The sequence below is a fragment of the Anopheles cruzii genome, chromosome 3 (genome assembly GCF_943734635.1).
Source record: "Anopheles cruzii chromosome 3, idAnoCruzAS_RS32_06, whole genome shotgun sequence".
NCBI lineage: Eukaryota > Metazoa > Arthropoda > Insecta > Diptera > Culicidae > Anopheles > Anopheles cruzii.
In genome coordinates, this window is record NC_069145.1 from 59,444,046 (window position 1) to 59,466,533 (window position 22,488).

General features: G+C 48.8%; 1 protein-coding gene across 2 annotated transcripts in view; it reads right to left on the reverse strand.

The window, feature by feature from the left end:
* The window catches only part of LOC128272707 (discoidin domain-containing receptor 2), a 155,231-nt gene that overhangs the window by 132,280 nt on the left and 463 nt on the right, over positions 1–22,488 (reverse strand). The window lies entirely within an intron of this gene.

Genomic DNA, 22,488 nt, shown 5'->3' on the forward strand with positions numbered 1-22,488 from the left:
GGCCCAAGTAACACAGTTTTGCATCATCGACCCGGAGCACAAAAAAAAACACGGAACGCTACACTAATAGCGCCCCGCCCGATCGATCTTTTGCCATCGACCGTTCGACTGTTTCTGTTTTTCCCCTTGCCTTGTCCGTCTGTTTTCCCATTTCGTCGCAAACGCTTCTTCTAATGTCTGGAAATGACGGCCGAGTTCGTCGACTACTAATGAGTTATAGTTTCCGCCCCGCCGAAGCAGCTAGTGCTCCAGTGAGTTATGGGCGCGCGAGCGCGCGGCATTAGAGAGTGGGAAATGTTTACGACTATTTGTTGTTCTTCCGTCCGGTGTTGTCTGTGGTGCCCCGGACTGTCGGCTTTAAAGACGGCATAAAAATCTGCTACCGACACAGGCGGGCGTTCGATTTTGGGGTTCTGGTTTTACGCACTGACCGACGGGGTGGTTTCGCAACCCGATTGAGGCCATCGCCGGTGCAGATCCATGACATATTGGAAAACAGATGCCCGGTCGGGGGTGGCATCCATAAATTTCTATCAATATTTAGCCAAAAGCACGCGCACCGGTTCGAAGCGCGAGACCCGATACAATGTCGATTAATTGCATCTTGGCGGTGTTTTTCATCTTTCATTGCTGAGCTGCAATGCTGCAATCTCCCAGCATCGGTGAGCTAATTACCCGCTCATGTGTAATTGGCCCGCCTCGTCCGGAACTCAGCCCGGAATGGGAAAACTCCCCATTAAAACGCAATACGATAATTAAATAACTATTTGTTCCACTCGCGCCCCGTACCGAACAAAACTGATTTATTGTGAGTCATCGTTACGAGATTTATGGATCATGCATCCAGCTCACACAGCAGTGAGAACCAACTGCAGCTGACGTTCTTAAAGCCCAGCCGCCCTCCAGGACTGGTGGCACACATTTCCCAACGAAATTCCCGTGAAAAACGCCCATGACGTAGTGCAAGTAATGTCTTCAAATTGATACAATTAATTTCCACCGCTCGAAAAGCTGCAACTCACCCACGGTGCAGTCTCTGCAGCCGAGGTGCAGTTCTCCGAATCGCGTTTCCCACGTCACATGTAATCAATTTGCCGACGCAAAGGTTCCGCACATGGTTCTGAAATCCTGTCGAAATTCGCAGCGAAACGGTTGGAGCTTCGGGCCACCGACATTCCCTCTTACGGCTTACGGCTCATACGGGTTTCGAGACGTGATTTGTTCCCATTCACACGGGGGCCGTGGTCCGGAAGTCTTTCGGACTGTAGAAAACAGAGCCACACACACACACCAGGCAGGACTTGGCAACAGGAAAAATCGAATGATTAATGACTGGCCGTCGGAAATCTTGGTGGTGGAAATAAGTGCATGGATCAAGCAAACTTTCCGCTTCACGACACCAAAGAAGGGATCGTCAAATCCTGGGAAAACACAGCTACGGGACGAAGTGACGGTTTTCTGCACAATTAAACATCGCCATCGGGCAGTAAGCAAAATTTGATACAGTGTCACTTGTGGAGAGGTTAGCAATTGTCACAGAAAAAGGGGCCCCAACTCGAACTCCGTTCTCCTATACGGTATTAGTGCATCCTGCAGGTGCCGGGCGAGTAGTAAATTTAAAAGCAGACGCCACTCGCGGCAATCCATTCCCAAAAAAACAGCGAAACCACTTTGAGCAGGAAGTAGAAAGGCACACAACCGCGCTCTTGGGCAAGCATTGCAACAAACATCCGATTCGTGTGTCCGGCTTTGCTTTGATTTTTTGGTTGCTCCTCACGCCACGTTTTACGAGTATCGCACAGCGTGGTACATAAACATCGCCCCAGGCCCTCCACCGCCGGCCAAATGCCGGGTATGCTAAAAGCATCTTCCGAGTTTACACGTTTCGGGGCCGCCGTCAACAGTTCAAAGTGCGGCCGATTACGTAAAGATCCGTGGGACCGTCGGTCGCTTCGGCTCGTATGGGGAGACCCCGTCCGTCTGTCCGTACCAATCTGGGTCACTTCGCGGGTTTTGGGGTGTAAAATATGTCTTTGGATGACACACACCGGCGCTTTTGCCGGTGAGATAATGAGCAATGCGTGCAATGAGCACCGTCACCACGGACCGCGGATACGATGAGTGATTTGTGACCCATTTGATGAGCAGAAATTTGGGGACATTAATTTAACAAGCAATTAGCATTCCACGAATCGGGCAGTAAACACCTGCCAGGACAGCAGTTGCTAGTGACGATTTGTATGATAATAAATTGTAATAAAACAGAAGAAGTTTCATGCGAATGGCTACTGAAAATCTGGACCACAAAAAGTTACGATACAAATCGGTATTTTAAATTAATGCAATGCAGTTACAGCAATTACTTTACTGAACTTACAAACTAACTATTTGATTTGAACAATAAATCTGACATCTACAGGGAGATGACACCAATTTCAAGAATACTTCATTCATCAGTTTGGTTTGTTTGAAATGTTTAGTAAAGGTCTATACTTTTAGTACTATTTACCTGAAATCATTTCTAATTAGACTGGTTGTCCATGCACAATAAATAGAACAAGAAAGTAGAACATCTTCTAGCGTATCTATGCTGCGGAGCAATCGACCCCAGCAAACATTATGGAGTGAACTAAGTAAACATTAGCAGTCCAACGGAATACTGAACAGGCTTTCTAATCCTTTGTTTCTTATTATCTCCCAACACCGTCTAGAAACCCTACATAAGGTAGCAAAATTGATGGCTCTCAGTATTGTTCAGTATTGTTTCGTAGATCGTATAGCCTTCTAGTGACGCTGCCGTGCCCGGTTCTGTAATTAGCAACCTTGCCTCGCTGAAATCCTATCGCATTTCCAGGAACCATTCCGCGTAGGCGTCGCAGATTATGGCCGCCGTTTCCGAAATCACTTTGTCGCCGTGGTTCACGAACCTAATCGAGGACATAATGTGCTGCTTCTACTGTTTACTTCTGTGCGATCCTCCAAATGACTGCAGCTGCATTAAGAGGCAGAGGACACCAGCATTGAACGGCCTGCCTCTTGGTTCGCCCAGCTCACCCAGTGGCCCCGTTTTGGTGGGTTGTTTATGTCCCCTCCCTTCCCCTCCCCCCCACAAAAGGACACACTTTGGGCTTCGGCAGCCCAAGGAAGGAGTCTGCAGGTTGAGGAGCGTACCACATAACTGGGCCAACTCGTTCCCGAAGCTGCGGGCACCAGTTGAACAAAGACAAACAGAAAACCCAGCACGAGGCCGAGTGGTGTGGTCCTTGGTAGAACTCCTCGTAACCTACCCAGCCACTCTGCCAGCCCCCCCGCCATTGCCAAGCACCGTCGACAGCGCGCACTGTTTCAATTTGCTTCTAATTAGTTGTAATTTTAGGATTATTATTTTTTCTTCTTTTTCGTCCTGTCTGCCGTCCCGTCCCGTTGGGCGCGTAATAGCTCCGGCGCCATCGTTCCCGGCCCCGCATAACCCGCATACCGGCGATACGGTTCCCTTGTTGGTCTTGGCCGAACGCCCGGGGGCCCGTTGGATCCGCCGGTTTGGCACACCGCCGGAGCCTTTTTCCCGCGTGCTTCGCGTCTCATTACGGAATCCGATGTTGTGTCCCGCCTCGGTAACCCCCCCCCCCCCCCCCCCGCGGTTCCGTGTTCGCAAGTTCGCACAAACAACATCTCCCAACGCTACATATCTTGGCCATCTCTTCTGGACACGGCGGCCATGGTCAACGGGCGGGCGGGCGGCCAGCCAGAAAACATGAAGGCGCAACTTTCGCCGGTTTCGCTTCCGGTGCGGTCGGGTTGGCAAAGAATGGGCGAATGGCTCGAGCCGAGAGATGAAGAGATTTTTGTTACTTCCGGCTGAGCGCAAGTATTTGTGCTATTTCTTTCAGCACAAACCTCAACGGAATGGGGAGGCCCAATTGGGGGCCGGGAAACAATACGCTTGGGCCGGCAACCCGGAAACTGGGGCATGTTTTGCAACATACTTTGTACGCCGAAAGCAATCTCTTTGATCCCAGTTGCGGAGTTTTTTGGAATCGGATCATTTTAGTTTATTAGTAGGAAGTTCCGGAAGCAAAATCAGGTTCCTTGCACGTCAGCGCCGAACTCGTTTATATCATATTGTACTGAGTTGTTCAATACGTTTTGTGCAGTGGTTGACTTTTTGTCTGAACGTTTAAATGGGAATTTATGAACGAATGTTGAAAGTATTTAAGGACTTTTCGCCTTTAATTTGTGCATTAAAAGGGGGGTTTCTGAATTTAAACGTAGTCGTTCAAGCCTTAAAGACGATCCAAGTCAAGGACGTTCAAAAACAGCAACAAATCCTGAATTTGTAGAAAAAATACAGGATATCCTATTGGAAAACTGCCTTATTAAAGTCCAATGAATATGATTTTAACATAAAAAGATGTTTTAGTATGTGATATAGAAATGGAATTTCAACATAGTTCAATAACAATATTATTCAAGGAAACGAACTTTATTGAAAATAAAACCACGTCTCCCGTTCATGGTTAGGACAACACGTCTGAGGTGTCCCTGATGTGGCTATTTTAAGACCATCTTACGAGACATTCTTATCCGCAGGATGAATGCTGCGACAGGTAAAACAGCTAAATAATATAGCATCATTTTTGACACTAATCTTTTCCGATCGTCCTTTCGTTCGCAACCGTGCCGGAGAGAGCGAGAGAGAGCGAGAAAGAGAGCGAGAGAGCGAACTGACATCGTTCCACATCGGTTACACCCTTGGGAGAAATACTTCATCCTCCTCCGAACGCTCGCTGGCGCCGTTCCCGACCAAACACAAACGTCAACTCGCTGGGCGCCGTCTTTCGATACAAGAAAGTCCACGTCACTCACGGGCTCCCGATCCCGTCCGCTCCACCAGGTCGACCAGGGCCGCTCCGCCAGGTAGGTGCGGCGGCCGTTGACTACCATACAACATTCCCGTCCGACACTGTAACAGATGGCATTTTCTCCCACGCCCGCCGGTGGACCTAGGGGCAAAAATGTCCTTTTCTTGCGCCCGAAACTTCCACCGCCAGCGCCGGGCGATGATGGCTGACTGCTGGCGCGGGGTGGCACTGCCTCTTTGATCCTCGCTCCACTCCACCTGACGGGAACTCCGAAAACTATCATCTCCCATCGGCGGAACAGTCGAAGCCAAGACATAATGGCTTGGCACCTTCTCCAGAAGGTTTCCGGCGCGCGCGCGCACACGCTGGCCACCTCGTCTCTGGTCTCCCCCCGCCCAGTGCTGGTGGTCGGCCCTTGAAAGTGGAACAGGATTTTAAGCACCTGCATATCAACACCGATCGCCCAGCGAGGCGGAAGAAGCAGAGTATGTTATCTTTTAGCCCCAAAAACTTCACGACCGGTTTCGCCGTAAGCTGCTACTGTGTGTGTGTGTGTGTAACCTGTCGCTGCCCCAGCTTCTACCCAGCTCGGAAGGACCTCTGCCAAAAGGTGGCGCTGGCGCACAGCTACATTGGCGCAGGAAAATATATAAATATAAATTTTGTTTTTCTTTGTCTTCTGCCCGGCGTGGGGACCGCCAGGGACCGCATCCGCAATGTTTCCACATCAACTAGCCGGCCGCCGAGGAAGTGTGGCCCGGGCCGTCCGTCCGTCCGTCCGTCGCCCACATCACGGGCGCGCCGACGTGCAGGTATTACCGGGCGAGATGGGAATTCTCCCGGGAAAATGAAAGGAAAACAACATTTTCTGAAGTGCCCAAGTCCGGCCGAGGGCTCGGCGGTCGGTGCAGTGGGAGCAGAGTACCATCATCATCTCGTCGCCCTCCGAGGAGCAGGTACGACGGCGCGACGGGCCCCGAAAGTTGGACGCCGTGTCGTGGACCCACATGTCGCTGGGAATGGTAAAATAGATGGAATAACTTTTTAGCAGATTATGGTGCTTAAAATATTCCCCAAAGACGCCGGTCCGTCGACCTGGGCTCTCGGTGGCGATGGCCGCCGACCTGACGGTCCTGACAACTCCGCACTGTCAACGCTGATAATAGAGCGTCCCCGGTTTTTGGGGGTAACCTTTCCGGGCCCATCTGCTCGCCGTCGTCCTGGCCCCGTTTTTTATGCACTTCGTGGGTTTTTGGGACTTGGCCAAACAGAACCAGAAAAAGCAAAAGGTTTCTTGGGCGTCCCCCGTGGGTCCCAAATTGGCGGCTGAGAAATCGAGAAAAAGCAAAGCAGAGTCAAAAAGTCTTGGTCCAGCGTCCATTACCGGCAAAAGGACGCGCGCGATACTCTCCCGTGGACGAGCTTTTAATTTAAAAATTTTAATTTCAAACATCATTTGCATAGTTTGGGTAGCATCGATCGGGCTATTATACCACCGCACTGGGTCGATGCCGTCCTCCCTGAGCTCCCCACAAACCACCCCATCTGGGCGTAATTTTACTGTGTGAACCAAAAGTCACGGCAACAGCAAAAAAGTGGTCGTTAACGAAACGGCAGTTCGAAAGTTAAACCGAAAGTGCGGCGACTCCCAAAAGGGTTGCCATCGGTGGGTGGTGGTGGGTGTCAACGACGCTATCCTGCCCCCGAGTGGGCACCAGCACCTGGCCAGGGGAGCTCAAATTGCCAATCAACTGTCAAATGGAAAGTGACATTTTAAGTTGTCAAACTAATGCGCAACCATCAACCTGCAGTCGCCCTGGGTCGCCCGGACGAGCTGTGAAAATTATCAGCTCAACTCATCTCACCCACAAACAGGGAGCTTTCGGGCTCGGGCGTCGCCAGCGTCCCTCCTGTAGCGTGGTCACGTTGAGCTACAGACAGGCCACCCGAGGACAGGGTGCTGGGGAGGTTGAAGGCGACTAACCAATTATTTCATCCACGGGAAGAAATCAATTGTACCGTCGGACCGCCCCAGGAGGGCATCAGCAGCTCCAGCGCCAGTGGCCACTCCCGGCGATTAATCCGCTGGGAGCGGTGGAAATTCGATTTGCTCGATTTGGTAACCCGTTGAGCTGGTGGCATGAAATCAGTTTTCCTGTCCAACCCGTCCAACCCGTCCCACCCATTAGAGGCGGACCCGACGGCCGGTCCATGCTTTGCGCCGGGTCGTGCAACTGGGAATTACGCATTAATCGCCACCACCGCCAGACAGGCAACAGATCATCCTCACGCGAACGTGCCCACAGGCCGTCGGACGAGTACCCGGACCCAGACTGGGACCGGAAATGAATAAACCAACAACTCTCTCGCTCTCTCTCTTTTTCATCTTTTCGTCTCTTTATTTATTTTTCCAACCACGTTCTAGTTTGGCAATCGCTCTCGCTCACAGCGGGAGTAAAACAAACGAGCTCCAACCACCGACGCGACGGTCACGACTCCCCCAAAAAAGGCCTCTAATGTTGGGTAGTTTCAAAAGTTCTTTAGACTAAATTTACTTACATTGATGCGCATTTGTTACATCGTAGCAAGCAGAGAACTAACCAACTGTAATTTGACATTTTTCATTCGAATTGTTAATTTATTGCAGTTACGGAGCTCTGCAGTTGTTAAACAACTCGTAGTTTTCATATTCAACATTTATATTCTAACTTTGAATGTTTCAAAAAAGCATACAACATCGTGGAATGTTTTGTCATTAATACTTTTCACAAAAACTTAAATATTTCCACCATCTAACTTACAACATGCGTGTCAACCTCCGATTTGATATGCTTTTTAAAATAAAATGGTCATTATAAACAAATGAAACATAGGTTCATGAACATGAAAAGAGAGCCTCTTGGCTTTCATGTCAATTCACGTACAATTCATGTCATAAAATGTAGCCGTTAAGTTAAAGTCTTTTGGAAATGTTGAAAAGTAAAAATTAAAACATCGAATGACGGTTCAGAATTGTTAAAAAAAATTAAGGCACGTATTCCCGAAGATACAACATCCGTCAACACTTTCTTGCCAACCTAAACATCAATAATGTCGAACCGATTTTTGTGCAGTGCGCTCTAAGTACATTGGGCAACGCTTAATGCTTCATTCGTCCATTCCCACAGATCGGCACCAGACACCCATTCCGGCAGGCACTGGGACGCTTTTCCGTGGAAATTTTGACCGTAATTAATTTACTTGCCTTCTCTCCCTCTCTCTGCCTGTATCTCTCTCACTCACAAACCGGTAAACAACAAAAATGCCATTTAAAATTAATCGCTCAACCGGCAAACATGACAGTCAATTAATTAATTTGTTTACTAATTTTGAAAACCCCATCGCGATTAGGCGTTTACATGCCGAAGAAAGTTGCCGAACCCAACGCAACATTTGCTGCGTGGAAACCACAAGATTAGGCCACAACCGGTGGGCCGTTTGTTTGCTTTTTCCCGATTGGTTCGCCGTTGCATATGATTAATCATTGTTCAGAACTTTACGGCCTCTGTTTATGTGTGTGTTTATGTGTCGGTCCTTCTCGATGCGATAACAAATTGTGTGAAATTAATGAAAGCTCGCCCCAACAGGGCGACAGCCGCGTGGTGGAGCGGTAGTAAGATGGCGATTTGTGGGCCTGATTGAACCTAATGCGAGTTCATCCGGAAAAGTCATCCTCGGGGGAGGATTTTTCTGTTCTGATCATCAATTTACCCACACTATCCGGTGGATCCAGCAGTTCCCTAAGCCCTCCCGTGGAGTGCGCGCCTCACGGTCCGGTCGAGTTGCTCATTTGCACCGAATTGATTCCGTGGCGTCCTCGACATGGCGGCGTCCCTCCTGCCGCTGCTTTGGCTTATCCCGTGGAAGTAGGCTCGTTAGGCGTGGATTAATTTACGATTGCCTCAGAGAGATTGCAAACATCCTCCTGCGTGTCTTCGGCGTGATCCTTCTGCCTGGCTCGGGCGCGTTAATGGTTCGCCTAAGCACTGGGGCTTTGCACGTCCGTGTCCACCCGGCCTCGGCGGCTTACTTACTTGAGATGGAGCAAAGACTTTGGCCGGGCCCCGGTTAACGGCCGGGCTGGTGGGGGGTCGAGAGTGTCGAGTGTCACTTTTTAGGGCCCTGCAGACGGTCCAGATGGCCGATGGGAGAATCCATCCATCACACCGGCCGGGCGAAGCAAATAGCCCGGAATCGCCTCGGAAGAAGCTCATCTTAATGTTTGGTTTGTTTTGCTCTCCGCGCTAACGGAGATTTATGATCATCAACTCATGCGTGTCCCATGATCGGGCCGGTTCCGGCCTGTCCTGAGCAAACCTGAGTGGCTCGGTAGCATGGAAGTGCATTTTTAATTTTCGATCCCCACTTCGTGAGGAAACCATAATAAAATGGATTAATGGCAGGGTTTTTCCGTCGCAGTTTTTGGGGATGAAGCGTCACAACGGAATAGTTAATGGGAGTGCCAAATTTATCATTCCAATTCCTAACGCCAGCCAGCCACTATCTGGGTGTTTTGCAGTAGTTCGAAGTTATAATGACAATCTACTTTAGAATTTAATTACATCATAGCCAATGTTGAAGAGCAAATAAAAATTACTCAGTTTTGCTAAGTTTTACTAACAAATAATCCTATTTGAATACGTATACGAAGAAACGAAGCAATTGGCTTTTGATGTTTCTGCATAACACTCCATAATTGTTCTTTACTTTTCGTCCTCATGAAGAACACTTGTGTTTGGATAGGATACCCTTGTTCGCCATTAGCTTTGCTATTTGACACCTTAGACTTCTTTTGATTACTGCCTAATTTGAAGCTATTTGTAGGTTTAGAATTTAGCGTCAAGTCAAGTTCTATGAGCCGTTGACTTGAGATAAAATGAATAAAGTAATGCGTAGGAATCCAGGTAGATAAAGCTGTAAGTTAATAGGTTCAAAAGGGGTTGTTGAAGATTCCCCCTTTTAAGTTTAATGAAAACGTACAGTATGATTCCTTCAGCGAAAATTAAAAAAACCCTTTACTTAAACTCAAAACCACCGCGCGAAGGTAGGCTCCCGCAATTTGGCTCCCGCAATTATGCAAACATTCTGGAATTCCGGCGATGTCTAGACGCTGGTGCTACTCACTGAACGAACTCACTCGCTTCACATCGCGACGCTCACTTCCAGCTGAAACAGTTCTGTCAGTTCCATTAAAATGGCAATAAATCGTACTAAGTAACCATGGATTGTGAACTGGTTGCGCCGGACCATGTAGAGCATGATCCCCCGGGTGAGTCGAAGGCCTTTGGCCGGCCTGAAACCCAATTCCCCTGCACCGGGCGACGGTGCAACGCCGGCCCAGGCTACGGATCGTGATCGCAGCGTGTGGTCGCGCCGCCGCGGTTCACCATTCGCCCGGTGATCATATTTTACCGGGCGCCTTATCTCCCGAGACGGATCGTTTAAAGTCGGCCGAGCGAAAGGCCGGCCACCGAAGAAGAGATGACTCCATTCCGACGGAAACTCGTTCGGCGAGAGGTCGCTGCGCCGTGGTAACCGCGGGGGGGAGGGAGGTTGAGGGCTAAAGGTTAGGTTTGTTTTATTTTACCTCACTTACTGTCAGAGTCCGATTCGTTCCGATCCACATCTGTCGGAGCCGGGCGATGGATGGCCGGCTGTCAGCTTGATATACTGAGGCACCTTTTCGCAATCTCCTCCAATCTCGGCCACGCAAGACAACCATCGCCAAACCGCGGATGGTCAGTCAAATCATGCGTGCCGCTCATAATTCAATTTCTTCGATTCCTTTTTGGGATCGCCGCTACCGCTACCTGTCAGTGCCGTAGATCCCCAACACCGTGCCCTGGACGGCCACGGTCTATGGAAATTACCATCGCTACACTAACCCCCGAAAGTCGATGAACATACGGCGATACGGTGTTCGGGAACGGTTATCTTAATTCGATTGACATATGTCTCCGGGGCGCGCGCAGAATGGAGGAGCCGAAAGCTGAGCGGACCACACTTCACAACTGGCCCCGTCGTCGTCGTCGTCACCGTCGTTGTCGTGACATCGGAGACCTCGCTTCCGGCAGCTAATCGGTCGCGTAGCTACCGCGACACGGGGGCAAAAACTCCCACGTGCCACGCACCGATCCCTGGTCCCCCAAGCGGATCCTGCCGAGGTCCAGTGACGCGCCTTCGCACGATTTCCCTCAAACTTGAGCCGCACCGCGGCAGATATCCAACGGCGTCGTCTGAGATTTGAATTCTCATCATGATTGATGGTGTGAAACTGAGACTGAACCGGGCGGCTACTGCTGCCCAACTCGCTTAACCGTTAGTCCGCGTTGCCTCAGGCCGACCCATTGCGGTCCCTCCCCAGGACCCTCCCTGGGGGACGTGCACGGGCCAAAGCGCGCCAAATATGCTCGGCAGGCCTAATTGGAAACATGACGACGGTTTCTGCACCTCAAGTACACACACGGGGCTCACGACTCATGAAGACACACCAGCACCCGGTGGTGACCCGGTGACAGTCTGGGAGTCTGGGAGCTAGAGGCGGGCGGCGGATCGGCGATGCGTCCCCGAGTGGTGCCGTGGAGTCTCCGCGGAACGACTTCGTCACGAGCCCGAGGAGTCGTGGCGCTTGTGGCCGCTTTGCGTCTACATTCCCCCCGTTTTTTTTTTCTCCCTTTGTGTGTTCACAACATCTGCGCCGTACTTTATCGGAAAATCGATCAAACTTCGGTTCCTCGTCGACGAAGGTTTCGCCCAAGAGAGCCCCACGGCACTACCTATACGCCGGGCCGGCTTCCTGCCGGTGCTTCCGCCGTTCACCGTCGGGGTCTCTTTCGTCCGGACCCCAGGGGGGGGGCACGGGAGGTCTCCACGGTGGTGCCTGATCGGTTTTGGAAGCGAATCGCAACGTGGCGTGGCGAGACCCCAGCCGGGCCCAGTACCGGCCCAAGTGACAAAGTTCCCATCGCTGGCGCAGAGCGTGAAATGGAACGATTTTCGTGCCCACCGGGGCCCGGTATCTCCGTCGAGGGTAAGTGAGGGCTTCGTGGCTACCACCGAAAAGGGAAGTTCCCCTTTCGGAAGCGGGGAGGGGCAAAGCAACATAAAACTCGCCCCAGCAACCCACCCAGCGCCGGGGAGTCCATTAATATTTCGTTTAGATAAACGATATTTATAATCTGCTTTACTGTCTTTGTGGCTCCCGCGTGTGCTTCGTGGACGTCGGTTCCACTCGGAGAAGTAGTGGTGGTAGTGGTAGTGGTCGTATCGTGGCCCCATTGTTGTCCCCGCGGACAGAATGATTTTTTCCCGCACGTCCGATTTATGCACTCACCCGCCGCCTATCGCTGCCAGTGGTCGCCGTCGCCAGCGAAGAAATCTATATTTATGGGGCACGGAGCACGCACACGTAGACCGCGAACTTTGGGCCTGCAGCCCGGGTGCGGATGTTTTCTTTCCAGAGCTGGGCTGGGTAAAGTAAAACATAACAAAACGTAGGACGCGCCCCAACCGATCTGCCGGAATTGATACGAAAGCTTCATCGCTGCAGCGCGGAAGGTCTGATCTCATCACCTACACAATGGGATAATCCGCTTTGGCTGCGTCGGTAGGGCAGCAACAGCAGCCGGAGGTTCTGTGCGGAGTAGATTACTGTGGTTTGAAAGGAAGGAAACGTCGTGCCCCTTTGGTGGCGATCGGATGCTGTGGGAGAATTCGTCTGGCCTCATTGTTGAACAACACATCAACTCGTGTTTCATAAGCGATTGGTTGGTAAGCTAGTATGCCAAACTGACATACAGAAGTCTACGTCTGGGAGGAAAGAAAGGCGGCCGAACATTCGACGGAAGCTCAACATAGCCTGAAGCCATCTGAATACCTTTTAAAAATTTGTGTATTCAAGGTATTTTAATGCTGCTTTTTAAAAGCTTTGAAAGTTTGTTTATATTCTAAGATTCAAACTATGATCACCATAACAAACAGATAAACGTTCAATAAACATCTCAACAAACGTTTTATTTGATTAAAAACAATCTCAACCACATATCGAAGGGCAACAGGCTCCGCTTTAGCAAACTACATAAAAGAGGTAAATCAGGCCATGTTGATCAACAAATTTTCCCACTTAACTGAGGCCAGTTTGAAAACAATAATACTTTTGTGTTGGCATGTTAGCTCACCATTCGGCTAAAAAGTGATCTGGACTGCATACAGTTAATTTAAATACGGTTACGAATAATTATGAACTTTTCGCTATAACTATAAGCATACCCAATCAACATTAGCAATCATGTTACAAAGGCTTTATGGTCTTAAGATACTTTTCTGACATAAAACTGGCCTTTTTGAGTCGTGTTAATCCGAAAGCCGGCCAAAACTTGATGGAAGAGGTTAAAACTCTTGAAGGGTTTTGTTGGTCAGATTTCATTTCATTCTACAACAACACAATACAAGACATAAGAAGCCATGCAGAACCCCGTGGATGTAGACAAGGTCTATCTACCATACTGCTAACCACCAGCCAGACCAGCCAGCCGTTGACAGCATTGGTGAACCTTACAGTAACTGAGAAGACCTCAAGTAATTTAACGGAATCTGCCGAATTGATTAAAACGGTCTGGTCAACAATAATAACTGAAGATTCTAAAACGTCAATATCAATGACAATATCACGATGTTTGCCAATATTGTCTGAGCATGCATTTCGAACAACTAACTTTCTTTTGCAGCATGGACATTTTTGTAGTTCTTAATTCTTGGAGCCAAACATTCTGTTTAGATAATAGATACTGGCTGAATTTACGGTGAATTCTAAGTACTTCTACAATCTTTTCAGTCGATTTTCTCTGTTAAACTTTCAGAACTTTCAGAACTTCAGAAGTTCAGAACTTTGCTTTGTGAGCTACCGTACAATCTACATATTTTGCACGTTGTTTGTACGTTGTTGTACGTAGAACGTCAAACAGAGAAATTGAAAATAGAACAAGAACTAATTTAATCACAACTAACAAGAATTTTAATTTAAAAGTGAAAAATAATGCAAATTTTATTCATACAAAGAAAGCCCACAGACATTTGTACGGCGAATAATACTTTCAAAAAAAAAAAAAAAAAAATATGAATCAAACAAAGAAAGTTGCAAAATGCAATGTTTTGTCACTGTGTATGATTTACCCAAATGTTTCCTCGACCGCGCGAACGAACTTATTTCATGATTGTGCAAAAGTCCGACATACCTGCAAAGAAAGGATAATAAAGTAGAAATTAGTACAAGTTAAATAATGTGTCAAAATCTCCCAAAAACGGAATGTCCGGAACATATGGCATGATGGAACAACAAGCAACGAAACCGTTGCCGGCATTGATTATCTCCACACCCCAGCAAACTGCCCGATATGTCACGTACGGTACGGGACAGCATAATTAATTCAAGCCTTACCAGCGAGCCAACCCACTTAATGGTGCTTCCGAAATTAAATTACAAACAAAAGAAAACAGTTACTTCCGCATCACTTCCGGGCGAAAGGGCACTCGGGCAAAGGTGAGTTGCTGATGCTGCGCGCTCTCTGCTTGCTCAAGTGATTAAAAAGTTCGCCCTCAAATCAGCGCCGCACCCATGACGACGACGTAACCGGTGCCCATTCCGTAGCCTCCGACCACCGCAGGACTCGTCAGTCGGTGGTTAAGCGTGTCTTATCGTCTCCGGCGGGGATCGCCGTGAGAGTTCATCGACACCAGCCGCAGGATACCCACTTGCAGGTCGTCGTCACCGGCAAACCACAAACCAGAAAGCTAGCAGCCCGGAAGCCGTACGCGGAACTTTTAATCCCAGCACACCGTCGAGCCGGTGGTGTCCCCTTTCTGAGGAGGAGCTGTTCGCAAAGACACAAGGACTTCCCGCGCCAGGCAAGAAGATGCACAACTTCGTCGAACGGGAAGAAAGTAAATATTGTGCCAAGTTCACCGGACGCGATAAGACATGCAGTAGCAAAACGGGCCCCGGCCACCGGGCATTCTTCTCCGGTAGCACTCTGCTCGACCACCACAACGACACACGGCAAATTGTTACGTCAAACAATGCACGACGACACGTCATCGTCTCGAGGGCGACTTCCAGAAATTGCCCGGCATAACGAACGCCCCAGGCAGTGGCTGCGGCCAGGACTTAGCCTGAGGTGACTACTCGCAGCTAAATACACGAACGTGTCCCGTCATCCTGCCGTTGGTTGGTACGGTAAGAAAATTCATTAACCCAACACCGCCTCACCGGGGGTTTGCAGTGGCGTGGCCCGAATTTACGTTCACGGCGCAAGAAATTTAAATTGAAGAACAAACTACTTAATTGTCGCTGGTTAGGATGCAACATACAGCCCCTCGGCACGTAACCTGCTGGAGTTGGCCAATGCATGGGTGACTCGGCCAGGGACATTTTGTAAAATATGTAACACCAGAAATATGCGCTACGTAACAAGACGAATTAGCAGAGCACACCCGGTAAATGTTACCCATCACAGACAGTTTCTTGGGTAACGGGAATTCCTTGAATATATAAAAGGAGACAGACATTAAACCGCAATGGCACGTTCAACGTTCGAAAAATCAAGAATGGTGACTCCAGTTCTCCGATGTAACGCAAGATGAGTTAATGGCTTTGATCTAATGGCCGGCGTGACGCAATGATATTCCAAGTTCCTTCCATGGCTGCCCAATGTCGAAACTACCACGAAACCAACCTTCCTTCGGAAAAGATTGAAATATTCCAGCCTAATAGAATCACCGACCGCCGACGCCTCAGGGGACGCGTTATGTCACCCCTATTACCGGGGCCAACAAAGAGTCCTTGGACTTGATGTCCCCTGACTCAGCACCGCTCAAAACCGCAATGCCGAATCCTTTTGCCAGATGTGACAAAACCGATAAAGTGGCACCAAATAACACACTTTTAAACCATCTCCGTGTGCATTACTCTGCTGGGACTTTGCTGCTGGGCCACACTCCGAAGCGTTTCCCAGGCAGTAAGGCCACGGTTAAAGTCACGCAGAACGCACGCTCAGGAACACCAGGACTTGGAAAAAATGTATACAGCAAAAACAAACGACACGACATCAAAACAAAATTTACTTTTCCTGCCACTGCCGGTTGCCGGCAAGTAGTAAGGTGTATCCTTCTACACCCCCGGGCCGGGCGAACGGGAGGGAAAAGAAAATCCTTACCACTCCCAGCGGATACATAGACTCGGGCTTCGGGCGCTAATGGAAAAGTCACGTCACACACAGAGCCCCTTCCACCCAGTCCCCGAACGGACCGAACACATTATGGGGACACTTTCGGGGCCCTTTTGGAGTCCAACACCAAGGACCAAGCCGGCAACGGAAAGGGTCCCCGAACGCCCAGCGCGCGTCTCATGGTTGATGGTGCGCGATGGTGGAAATTTACATGCCCATCTCGCACCGCATAACCTTAAGAAAAGCCGCCACCAGTGTACACACGATGTCGAGAGGATTAGGGCAGGGATTTCTGGGATTTCTGGGATGTACTGGCAACACCAGTGTCAGGAGGCATCGGAGCAGTGCACAACGGGATGAAGGATTACCGGAGACGGCGCTGTGCTTTATATCGTCCACTGACAGCAGACCACTGACTACGCCCCATATCTTACGACGTCCTCTGCACCGCCATTGTTGGCGTGGTTTTTTTTTTAATTCTATTGTTTCGCTGATCAGAATGAAGCAATCTGGATGTTTAATCTAATCTCAGGTCATAAGCTCGATGACGCCGAAACCGATTCACTTGACAACCCTCGATCGGTTTTAGATTTCGAAATTTTGCGTGGGGAGAGATGTGTCATCGCGAAGTAGGGCTAATCGGGAACGACAGTGGCTAGTGAAACTAAGTTTATTTCATCAAACGATAACCAACATGAAATATGTTGCCGAGTGTATTTTAGCCAATCAAAATTCAGTCAAAACCAGTCGTTTGAGTCGCGTAAATAGTATTTCTAGCTTATTTTAGAGTAAACATGATACATTTCAGCCGTACATATTCAGAACAACCTGAATTTCATCAATTACCCGAAACCTGTAAATATTACCAAACCACGTGGTTCTGTCATGTCGTACTTTCTACAGTCCTCAGATATTGTTGATCTCAGATCAGATCCCTGGAACCAGATTTGCTGTGTTCTTGTCATGTTTATCATTAAAAAATGAACTTATGACCATTTGACGTTCATCATCGTTTAGTTTACTACATTTCAAGGAATATGCCATTTTGCAAGCTGAGAAACAAAATAATGTCTTATGCATTCGTCATTGTGCGTTTCTCATCCTTAATTCTGCATCTTGAGCATTACAACATCTTAAGAAATCGCGTAATTATTACTCATAGATAACTAAATCTACTCTAGAGTTGCTCAAATATTGTGAAAAACGAAGGTAATAGATGTGAAAACCTAGATTATTCAAGATTCAATCTACCAATGACCTTTGTTTATAACAAAGGTCATAACCTAGGGCTGCAAATGGCTGTTTAAATGGCAAATGGCTGTTTTAATGGCAAATGGCTAAAAGTTTAAATAGGAAACAAATGATGGAAAAGAAAATCGATATTATGGCAACCTTTGAAACGTTGCTTAAGGTTCACAAAGCTAGTATGAGGTTGAATAGCCAAAGTGAACACAAAATCGATGAAATATGTTCCGATTTCGGAACCCTTTTTCAATGCCGTTTATCAAAAAAATGCACTTTCATTAACTTATTATTTGCGCAACTTGGCCATGCCCTTGTCCAACTTCTTTGATACTTATTTCAAGGCGATCCGGTGTCCTCTTTAAACATTGACAAACCCTCAGGCTCTCAGTAAATCAATATTGGGAAACTGCTCGCTGTTGATTTCGCCGTTTCGGCCGAACTTTTTCTTACATCTCCACCCAAAATTGGCCAATAATTTAGACCCCGGAGACGCTGCGCGATCGGTTCCAGCGGTACCGATATTTACCTAGCAACCGTCGGCCGCATTTCACTGGAAACAACGCCACTCGACCAAAACGTAATTATAATCCAAAACAAATTACTGTCATTGCACGATAATATATATGTTTGCCACCCTCCCCGCCAGGGTGGGCGTTTTCAGCAGCATCGAAACATGCACGCAAAAATACGTGCCGCCAGATTTAAAGACACCACAACCACATCTTCCGAGCCGGGTTGGGAAAAGCAATCAGAACTTCCTTCCAGTTTTCCCATGGCTACGTGGCGCCCCCTGGCGGCATTCTTTTCTCTCGCCCCCTTCCCCCGCCTGACGCGTTGCGGCGGTTAAAGTGTTTATCAGAGCACCGTGCGCCGTCCCGCTACGCGTCGCCGGCGGAATCTGTGCCGATATGCTGCTGCCACTCTGATGCAGATTTAATTTTATTCCGCCCCTTCAAAAATCACCGTTGCATGACGCGTCCCGACGGGGCCGGCTTTCCACGCCCTGCTGGAAAATGGTTCCTTAGAGGGTGGCGTCGGCGGGATCCTTGCCACACGCCCGGAACGGTGTCTGGCAATTGTGTGGGAACGGCAGGGCGACGGCCACGGGATTCGGGGCCAGCCCAGGGACCACTTTCGCCTCTCGAAAGAGGGGTTCAGGATTGTGTGTTGTGTTTTCCATTCCACCACCACCGTGTGCCGTGCGCCAAAAAGAAAGTCGCCCCGCCGCGGGCCGCGCGTGTCCTGTGCGCCGGCAGCAACAGGACCATAAAAAGTAATATTCTAATGACAATTGATTTGTTCGTTTTTTATGCCGTACAAACCATACGAAATGGTGCGTGGTGAAGTTTTCTCGTCGCAAAGAAAATGTCATCGCTTGAAACTGGGGGCTGGGTTTGCGAAGGAGTTCGGCCCGGCGAAAAGGGTTCGCGCAATCATTCAATCATCAAGCCCGGCCTCATCCGCTTTTTGGGAGGGAGGGCTGGAACGGCCGAGCCCTGAGGCCCTTCTTTTGAAGCGGTGTGCAATGGAAAAGTTAATTTACTTTCGCACAAAACGCACAAAACATCGACAATCACGTGCCGGAGGCGTTGGTGGGAAAAGGCTTCGGTTTTTGGGGTGTAGACATGTAGCGACCCGCCGCCAGCTATTAGCATGACAGAAAAAGAACATGTCGAAAGGATGTGGTGATGACGTAGATGGGTTCTGTTAAAATTACGCTCCCAATATGAAGAGCAGCAGGGTCAAGAACCGACGTGGTGGGAATATTCAAACTATAAACAAATAATATTCAACAACATATACGAATGGAACTGAATTTTACAATTCAGACAACCTTTACAGGTATCAATTTAAATTATTTGTAAATTATAACAAAGTGATGTAGTAAAGAGCTAACAGCAGTAAAGAATCAGCACATGATGAATTTAAGTTGCAGTCTGCAAAGCAAATTTACATACATTTTAAACAACAAATTTTACTAAACAAACCATGTAGGTTCGCGGTGCAGCAATCTGAGCACAGTCTGTAAACCAAAAAAAACGCGTAGCCAGTAATCAAAGCATCAATCAACAGGTTTGTGTACTCCAATAGTCAACCGATGACCAACACCAAACCGTGGTTGCCGATGCCGTATGTTCAAAAGCCAAGAGCAGGGCGTCGTCACTCAGTGTTTGTCGAGCACATTTTTGATCCCTAGAGAGAGGTCGGTCGGTCAGCCCACAGCAGGGTTAGTGTCGATATTGAAGCCGGTGTGGTTAGAACTCAAATTTTAATCAAGCTTCCCCAAGCCGACGAAGGCAAACACATTAGCTCAATAATGGGAACTATCGACAATGTCACACAATCCGGCGCGTTTGTGGTGTTTATGATAACGGGGACTTAACTAAAAACCGCTTGTTGCTGACCAACCGACTACCGAGTTGACCGACTGCTAAAAGTGAGCATAAATAAGAAAACCCAATGTAAAGATATTTTCATATTAAAGTTGAACAAGAAGGCCAAAAATTAACAACACGGCAAATCAGGATGTGTGGCCGAGTTTATGCTCCATTCAGCAATAGCCCGTAATGCTTCGAAGACACGTCCGCTCGAATCCTTGCCGGACATTACAATGCGCACTCTTAATGGTTGGCCTATGGCTGCGAGGAGCTAGTAAATTGCAGCACGAGCCCGGCCCGGTGCACTGCACATCTGTCAATCAGAAAGCAAATTGTTTACTCGAATTGCGCCCATCACATCACGATGAGTGAGTTGATTTGCACACGTTTGTTTTCCACTCCGCCGAGCAGGACGATTTGATGGCGACCCGGCGAATGGACTAATTGACCGACAAACTAGTAACACAGACCCCGGCACTCGTGTTTGGCCGAACTGCCCGCCCATTGGCAAACATTGGCACAACTATGATTGTCACATCGCAGAGCAGTAGAGCCATAATGCGTTTTGTTTGTCAACAACTGCACCGTAATTAACCTTCGAAAAGGCTGGACAGCAGTACATCAATGGGCCGTTTTTAGAATTTGCTGCAAACATTACTTTGCAATTAATTGGTCGTAACAATTCCCGCCCATTCTCGAGCTAGAATCGATTGTGAATAGAAGAAGGACCTTAAATTAAAAAAACTACATTACTTTCAACAGTTTATAGAGTGTTATGCGAAGAAGATTCACGATCTTCGGAAATAAGAAAGTAATAATAAAACGTTGGTTTGAATTGAACTGAAGTTCTAATTTTCAGCTACATGAAACGGATGCTTCCGTTACGAGCTCTGTCAAGTTCCGCTCTGTCGCACTTGGATCAGAACTCTGGAAAATCGGGGTGGAACGTTATTTGATTGCAAAAGTAAGTTGAGCCCATCTGACGCCCCGGGAGATGCCCTTCCCCGATCGAACCTCAACCAGCAACATATAATCAACAGCATAGCAGCGTTTTATGCTTCGAAACTGTCACGCCACGCCAGATACGCGATGTGCCAAAAACACCCGACTTTGCCATATGACCTCATTCATTCATCATTACGATAAGGATCTCCCCATATCTCCCCGCGGGAGAGCGAGAGGGCGAAAGAAAACCCTACCATCCATTTGTAGGGTCATAAATCCGGGGGTTAATAAATTCCCGCCCCCTTTCGCCTGACACACACACACACACTCAGTGGCGGCGTGGAAAACGGAAAATCATCATCCATCTGCTTATCGGGCGAAAGGGATCAGTAATCAGGCCGCCGGCTGGAAACTCCTGACCTGATGCTGTCGTCGGTGAAACGTCACGTTTGTGTGTGCCGGGGGTTAAGCGAAGGCCGCTTGTTGCTTCGTGCTCTTGTTCTTTCCGTCTTTTTTTGTTTTTCACATCCTCCGCGAACAAGGAGGCACCCTAACCACTGCGTGTCCTTTGCGTGATCCTGACGCGTGCTAACCGTAGCGCGTCGTCGAGCAGTGACCGTACGAAGCTGATCCCACCAATCAACCAGACGAGGCCACAGCCACAGCACAGCATCAGGACCTTCTGCGCCCGCTTCGGAAGGGACCAACATTCTTCAGAACCTTTTCCGTTGGCATCAAAGGACATCGGTCCCGGTGTCTTCGGTGGGTTGGGTCGTGCTGGTGGCGCCTTCGTCCTTCCGACCCGTTACGTATCACTTACAAAATCATTGAGTCCCACAACGAGAGGGAAAGAGCGAGAGAGTTTGTCGTCCCCGGCATGCGACTCCGCCGGGAGTGTATTATCTTCATCGGCCGTGTATGTGTGACAAGTGAAAGTAAGCTAATTAAATTAACATGTCTGTCACGGAGCGGCGACGTGCGGATAATTCCATTTCAGTGGCACCATCGCCATCCAACATCGCACCCGGCTTATGCTGTGCACCGCCGCCACCACCTTCGCCGCCTCGCACGGATGCAGCAGCCCCGTGTCTTGCCGTGCCCCGGTTTTTGTTTCTTTCGAATTTTTTCTCACACCTGACGTCTTCTTCCAACCCGCGTGTGTGGGTGCTGTGTGGGGCGATGTGTGAAACTGTCCCGCCATTCACCAGCCTCAGTGGGCGGCTAGTGTTTATATTAAAAGCCCACCCCCACGCAAGGCTTGTCCAAAACTTAATGATTTTTGTTTCGATTCCAGACAAACTATTCGTCGTCGGGGTTGCTTTCCGGGGGGTTCAAATGCCGGGTCTAGGCATTGGATGTCACGCGGGACGGAACGTGGGCCTCGAGATGCGAATGAGATGACAATTTTTACTGCCTCGCCAACACCTTGCGCGACGGGCGCGAAGCAAAGGACCTCCAGGACCAGTCTCCGACTCCGCGCGCGGAGCCAGCAACATCATTATGCACATTACAATTAAATTGTCCCGTCACGCTGGCGGCGTAGCTCAACAACGCACACACACACGACCACAGTTGTTGTTGATTATGCCGAGGCGTACGGAGTGGAAATGGAAAAACAAAAACCCTCATTTTAAGCATATGGAATTATGCTGTACGGAACACACGCGGAGTTGCGATGTGTGTGTGCAAATCCAAGTTCTAACCGAAGGATTAGAGCATCACTTTAGGGCTCGTGTTGAACAGCTACGGAACAAAACGGTGCCGTAAGCTTCTGTTGCGCCGGCAGCGATGATTAAA